Source organism: Lathyrus oleraceus, chromosome 7 (genome assembly GCF_024323335.1).
Source record: "Lathyrus oleraceus cultivar Zhongwan6 chromosome 7, CAAS_Psat_ZW6_1.0, whole genome shotgun sequence".
In the NCBI taxonomy this organism is placed as follows: Eukaryota; Viridiplantae; Streptophyta; class Magnoliopsida; order Fabales; family Fabaceae; genus Lathyrus; species Lathyrus oleraceus.
This window is the reverse complement of record NC_066585.1, coordinates 338378807-338385601: the sequence shown is the minus strand read 5'-3', so window position 1 is coordinate 338385601 and position 6795 is coordinate 338378807.

Sequence of the window (6795 nt, the reverse complement as noted above, 5' to 3'; positions counted from 1 at the left end):
GATTGAGTTTACCTACAACAATAGTTTTCATTCGAGTATTGGTATGGCACCGTTTGAAGCTTTGTATGGTAGGAGATGTCGGACACCGTTATGTTGGTATGAGTCCGGTGAGAGTGCTGTGATGGGACCGGAGATTATTCAACAAACTACGGAAAAGATTAAGATGATTCAGGAGAAGATGAGAATTGCTCAGAGTCGTCAGAAGAGTTATCATGATAAGAGGAGGAAGTCACTTAAGTTCCAAGAGGGGGATCATGTGTTTCTTCGTGTCACTCCGATAACTGGTGTTGGTCGAGCTTTGAAGTCGAAGAAGTTGACACCGCGATTTATTGGTCCTTATCAGATTTTGGAGAGGATAGGAGAAGTAGCCTATCGTATCGCTTTACCGCCGTCACTTGCGAATTTGCATGAGGTTTTTCATGTGTCTCAGTTGAGGAGGTACATTCATGATCCGTCGCATGTGATCCAAGTAGATGATGTACAGGTGAGAGATAACCTGACTGTTGAAACATCGCCTATGAGGATTGAGGATCGAGAGTTGAAGCAGTTGCGGGGTAAAGAGATTGCCTTAGTGAAGGTAGCTTGGGGAGGACCAGCAGGTGGCAATGTGACTTGGGAGCTGGAGAGTCAGATGAAAGAGTCCTATCCGGAGTTATTTGCTTGAGGTATGTTTTCGAGGACGAAAACTCTTTTAGTGGGGGAGAGTTGTAACACCCCAAATAAAGAAAAAAGAATTATTTAATTAAGTTGATAATATAATTATTAATTTAATTAAATAAATTGGATTATTGGATTATTATTATTATTATTATTATTATTATTATTTTGGAATAATAATAATTGGAATATATATATAAGTGGGAATAAAGAAAAGGGTTTCATTCTTAACAAAGAAATTTCACGTGAAACTCAGAGAAGCTGCAGAGAAGAGGAAAAAGGGCAAAGAGCCGAAAAGCACGGTTGAGGAACGGAAAAGCTAAAGCTTAGAGAATTGCCGGATTATCTCAGGTAAGGGGGGTTTATCGTCGGTTAATGGGTATTATAGAATAACATGTCATGGGTAGTGAGAAGCCGTTGACTTTAACCCTAATTGGAACTGTATATGCTGAAATTGACGTTGAATAAACCGTGTTAAAAACTGTAAATTGAATTGATAGTTGTGTGAGTCGAAAATGTTAGACCAGGGTACGAATCCCAATTAGAAACTTGAATCGGCGCTACCAATTTACCGGACGAATGGTTCTGTTTAGAGATGGTTGTAGTTGAGGAAACGGCCGGAAAACCTGTGAAACGTGAGCTAACGGAACCCTGGAAAACTCAGAAAAATCTGAGTCTGCGCGCGAGCGGTCGACCATAGGGTCGGCGTGCGCTGACCCGTGAGGCATGCGCTGACTGCATGCGTCGACGCATGGTAGTTTTGCGCCGACCAGTGAGCTAAGCGTCGACTGTATGCGTCGACGCATAGGGCTTTTGCGCCGACTCCCTCCAGTTGAGCAGAGTCTTTGCAGAATGGAAAAATAGTTGATTTTATGTTGTGAGTGCAAGTGGTAGCTGGCCTATCATAGTTAATTGTGAGGAATGAATTTATTAGGTTTATGGTTGTGAAATGTTGATGCAATGATGTTGAAAAGTTGATTTTTTAGTTGCCTTGTTGAAATTATTAAGTTGTAGGCCGATGAGCCAACGTTGATTCTAAGTTGATTTGTTGAGAATTACTGAGTTGTAGGCTGAAGAGCCAAAGTTGATTATGAGTTGTTCTGTTGAAAAGCTGTTATGTGGCTGTTGTTATTATGTTGTTGAGCTTTCAAGTCGTACATGACATATACATTCATATGCATTAAGTCGGGGCTTTTGCTCACACCACGTTGGCCTGGATTGGCAAAAAATTATGGGGCTTTTGCTCACACCACGTTGGCCTGGATTGGCAAAATTTTAAGTTGAAAGTTGAAGGCTTATGCCTTGATGCCCACTAAACTGGCAATGATTTTAAGTTGGGAGTTTTGCTCCAAATGGTACCACATGCATGAAGAGTCGAGTCTCATTGAGTTGCATTTTATGTTGTTATTGAGTTGCCTTTACGTTGTGTTTGAATATGATAATTGAGTTGACTGTGCCGTTGCCTAATGCATGATATAATTAGGGTGATTAACGTGTAGCATTACTTAACATAACATGATAAATTATAATATTTGTTATATCGATTGAGGAACTCACCCTTACAGCTATATTTTTCAGGTAACGAGCAGTGAGTCGAATAGAAGCTAGTGCTTGAAGTCTAGTGTGGTTAGAGGGTCATGCTCTGATAGATGTAACATCGGGACGGGATGTTTGAATTGTTGAATAAATGTTAATTTTGATGAATTACAGATGTTGAAATATTTTATCCGCTGCGTATTGTTAAAGAAGTTTTCTGTTGAATAAAATTGAGCATGACTGATTTTATATTGACTTTTGTGAAGAAGTTGTTATGTGACACCCTTGAGATGCATGATTACTCTGATATGTATGATTTAATTGTTGTTGTTTTATTATTAAACAGTTGGGGTATTTTAGAAGGGTGTTACATGACTCATCATGGATCGGACCATGTCTAACAGGGTTCGATTTCTTCTCTCAGATATGTAACACCCTTCTAAAATACCCCAAATATTTACTTTACAACAACAAATATATAAATCAGAGTAATTATTGCAGTTAAGGGTGTCACACATCACTTCACACATTTCACTATAAAATCAGTCATGCTCATTATTTAATTCAACATAAACACTTCTTGCAAAATACGCAGCGGATAGAGATCATTCAACATATGTAATACATTACACCTAAAATTATTCAACAAGTTAAAACATCCCGTCCCGATGTTACATCTATCAGAGCATGACCCACTAAGGAGACCACACTAGACTCCAAGCACTAGCTTCTACTCACTCACTGCTCGTTACCTGAAAAATAGTTGTAAGGGTGAGTTCCTCAATCGATATAATAAGCATTATAAATCATCATGTAATGCTAAGTAAATTTACACGTTAATCACCCTAATCATATCATGCATTCAGTAACGGCACATCAACTCAAATATCATACTCAATAACAACGTAAAATGCAACTCAATAACAACATAAAATGCAACTCAAATGAGACTCGACTCGTCATGCATGTGGTACCAATCGGAGTAAAACTCCCAACTTAAAATCATTGCCATTTTATTGGGCATCAAGGCATAAGCCTTCAACTTTCAACTTAAAATTTGCCAATCCAGGCCAACGTGGTGTGAGCAAAGCTCCATCAAGGCGTAAGCCTTCAACTTTCAACTTAAAATTTGCCAATCCAGGCCAACGTGGTGTGAGCAAAGCTCCGACTTAATGCATATGAATGTACATGGCATACACGACTTTACAATTCCGACAACATAATAATAATAGCAACACAACATGGTTTTCAACATAATCAACTTATAATCAACTTTGGCTCATCAAGCCTACAACTCAGTATTTTTAACAACTTTCCGTACACGGAACAACTTAACAACTCAGTCATACTTGCATCGACACTTTATAACACAAACCCAACAAATTTTACTCATCAAAATTGACTACAATATTACTTCATAACATAACTCAATCCATACTATGTCACATACCAACCTAGGCAAATCACCAGTTATGTTCACAACATTAAAATATCAATTTTTCACTTTTCCAACAGTGTTAACCGGTTAACGCCCTGGGTTAACCGGTTAACGCAGGACAAAACACATTTTCTGGAAAAACGCAACAGTGTTAACCGGTTAACGCCCTGGGTTAACCGGTTAACGCAGGAAAAACAGCACCTTTTCACAAAATATAACAGTGTTAACCGGTTAACGCCCTGGGTTAACCGGTTAACGCAGACAAAACAGCAGTTCCTGCGCTAACACAAGGCAGAATGCAGAGTTCTTCGCATTTTCCGCCGTTGGAGGACTTCCGGACCTCCGATTCAATTTCCGTAAAAAGCTATACGTTCGGGGGAACACGACCCACACAATTACGGACTCAATTACAGCTTTAATACAACTTATTCATCACAATATTTCAGCATTCAACATCCCAATTAGGGTCATTTCAACGGTTTATCACTACCCATGACATGTTAATCTATAATACCCAGTAAACGACGATGAACCCCCCTTACCTGAGATAATCCGGCAAATCTCTAAGCTTCAAGTTTTTCCGTTCTTCAACCTTTGTTCTCTAGCTCTTCCTCTTTGCCCTTTCTCCACTTTCCACTTTTCAGCCGCTTCTCTGTTTCACGTGAAAACTCTTTACCAACAATGAAACCCTTTTTTCCTTATTCCAACTTATATATTTTCCAATAATTATTATTCCAAATAATAGTAATAATAATAATCCAATAATTCAATTTATTTAATTAAATTAATAATTATATTATTAACTTAATTTAAATAATTCTCTTATTTTATTCGGGGTGTTACAACTCTCCCCCACTAAAAGAGTTTTCGTCCTCGAAAACATACCTCAAGCAAATAACTTTGGATAAGACTCTTTCATCTGACTCTCCAGTTCCCAAGTCACATTGCCACCTGCTGGTCCTCCCCAAGCTACTTTCACTAAGGCAATCTCTTTACCCCGCAACTGCTTCAACTCTCGATCCTCAATCCTCATAGGCGATATTTCAACAGTCAGGTTATCTCTCACCTGTACATCATCTACTTGGATCACATGCGACGGATCATGAATGTACCTCCTCAACTGAGACACATGAAAAACCTCATGCAAATTCGCAAGTGACGGCGGTAAAGCGATACGATAGGCTACCTCTCCTATCCTCTCCAAAATCTGATAAGGACCAATAAATCGAGGTGTCAACTTCTTTGACTTCAAAGCTCGACCAACCCCAGTTATCGGAGTAACACGAAGAAACACGTGATCTCCCTCTCGGAATTCAAGTGATTTCCTCCTCCTATCATGATAACTCTTCTGACGACTCTGAGCCATTCTCATCTTCTCCTGAATCATCTTAATCTTTTATGTAGTCTGTTGAACAATCTCCGGTCCAACCACAGCACTCTCACCGGACTCATACCAACATAACGGTGTCCGACATCTCCTACCATACAAAGCTTCAAACGGCGCCATACCAATACTCGAATGAAAACTATTGTTGTAGGTAAAGTCAATCAAAGGTAAATAACAATCCCAAGCACCTCCCTTTTCCAAAACGCAAGCTCTCAAAAGATCCTCCAATGACTGAATCGTCCTCTCAGTCTGACCATCAGTCTGCGGGTGATATGCAGAGCTCAATCTCAGCTTAGTTCCCAAAGCCCTCTGCAAACCTTCCCAGAACTTCGATGTAAATCTAGGATCTCTGTCCGAAACAATACTCGACGGAATACCATGCAAACTTACAATCTTCTCAATATACAACTCAGCTAATCTCTCTAACGGATAATCCATTCTAATCGGAATGAAATGAGCCGATTTCGTCAATCTGTCAACAATCACCCAAATAGCTTCAAAATTCTTACTTGTCCTCGGTAAACCAGAAACAAAATCCATACTGATACTATCCCACTTCCACTCTGGAATAGCCAACGGTTGCATTAGCCCAGACGGCTTCTGATGCTCAATCTTTGACTTCTGACAAGTCAAACAGGAATAAACAAAACTCGCAATTTCTTTCTTCATTCCCGGCCACCAAAATAACTTTTTCAAATCATGATACATCTTCGTAGCTCCAGGATGAATACTCAGGCCACTACGATGTCCTTCTTCAAGAATACTCTTCTTAAGTTCGATAACATCCGGAATACACACCCGATTACCAAATTTCAAAACATCATTCTCATCAACTCTGAATTCGCCACCTTGACCTTGATTCACTAGAGTCAACTTATCAACCAAAAGCACATCGGATTTCTGACCCTCTCTGATCTCATCCAGAATACCACTTGTTAACTTCAACATCCCCAATTTAACACTATTGTGAGTACTCTCACACACCAAACTCAAGTCTCTAAACTGCTCAATTAAATCCAATTCCTTAACCATTAGCATAGACATATGTAATGATTTTCGACTCAATGCATCAGCCACTACGTTTGCTTTACCCGGATGGTAATTCAAACCAAAGTCATAATCCTTCAGAAATTCTAACCATCTTCTCTGTCTCATATTCAGCTCTTTCTGATCAAACAAATACTTTAAACTTTTATGGTCACTGAAAACCTCAAATCTTGACCCATACAAGTAATGCCTCCATAATTTCAGAACAAATACCACAGCCGCCAACTCTAAATCGTGCGTCGGATAGTTCCTCTCATGAACCCTCAGCTGTCTCGAAGCATAAGCTATAACCTGCTTATTCTGCATCAACACGCCACCCAAACCCAACAATGAAGCATCACAGTAAACTTCAAATGATTCCGACGAACTCGGTAATATCAGAATAGGAGCAGTAGTTAACCTTCTCTTTAACTCTTGGAAACCTTCTTCACATTTTGAGTCCCAAACAAACGCTTGCCCCTTCCTAGTCAACATCGTCAATGGTAACGCCAACTTAGAAAATCCCTCAATGAACTTCCTATAATAACCAGCCAAGCCAAGAAAACTTCGAATCTCAGCAACAGACTTCGGAGCTTCCCACTTAGATACCGCTTCTATCTTAGAAGGATCAACAGCAACGCCACCTCTTGAAATCACATGACCAAGAAAACTCACCTCTCCTAACCAAAATTCACACTTGGACAATTTAGCAAATAACTTCTTTTCTCGTAGAACTCCCAAAACCACTCTC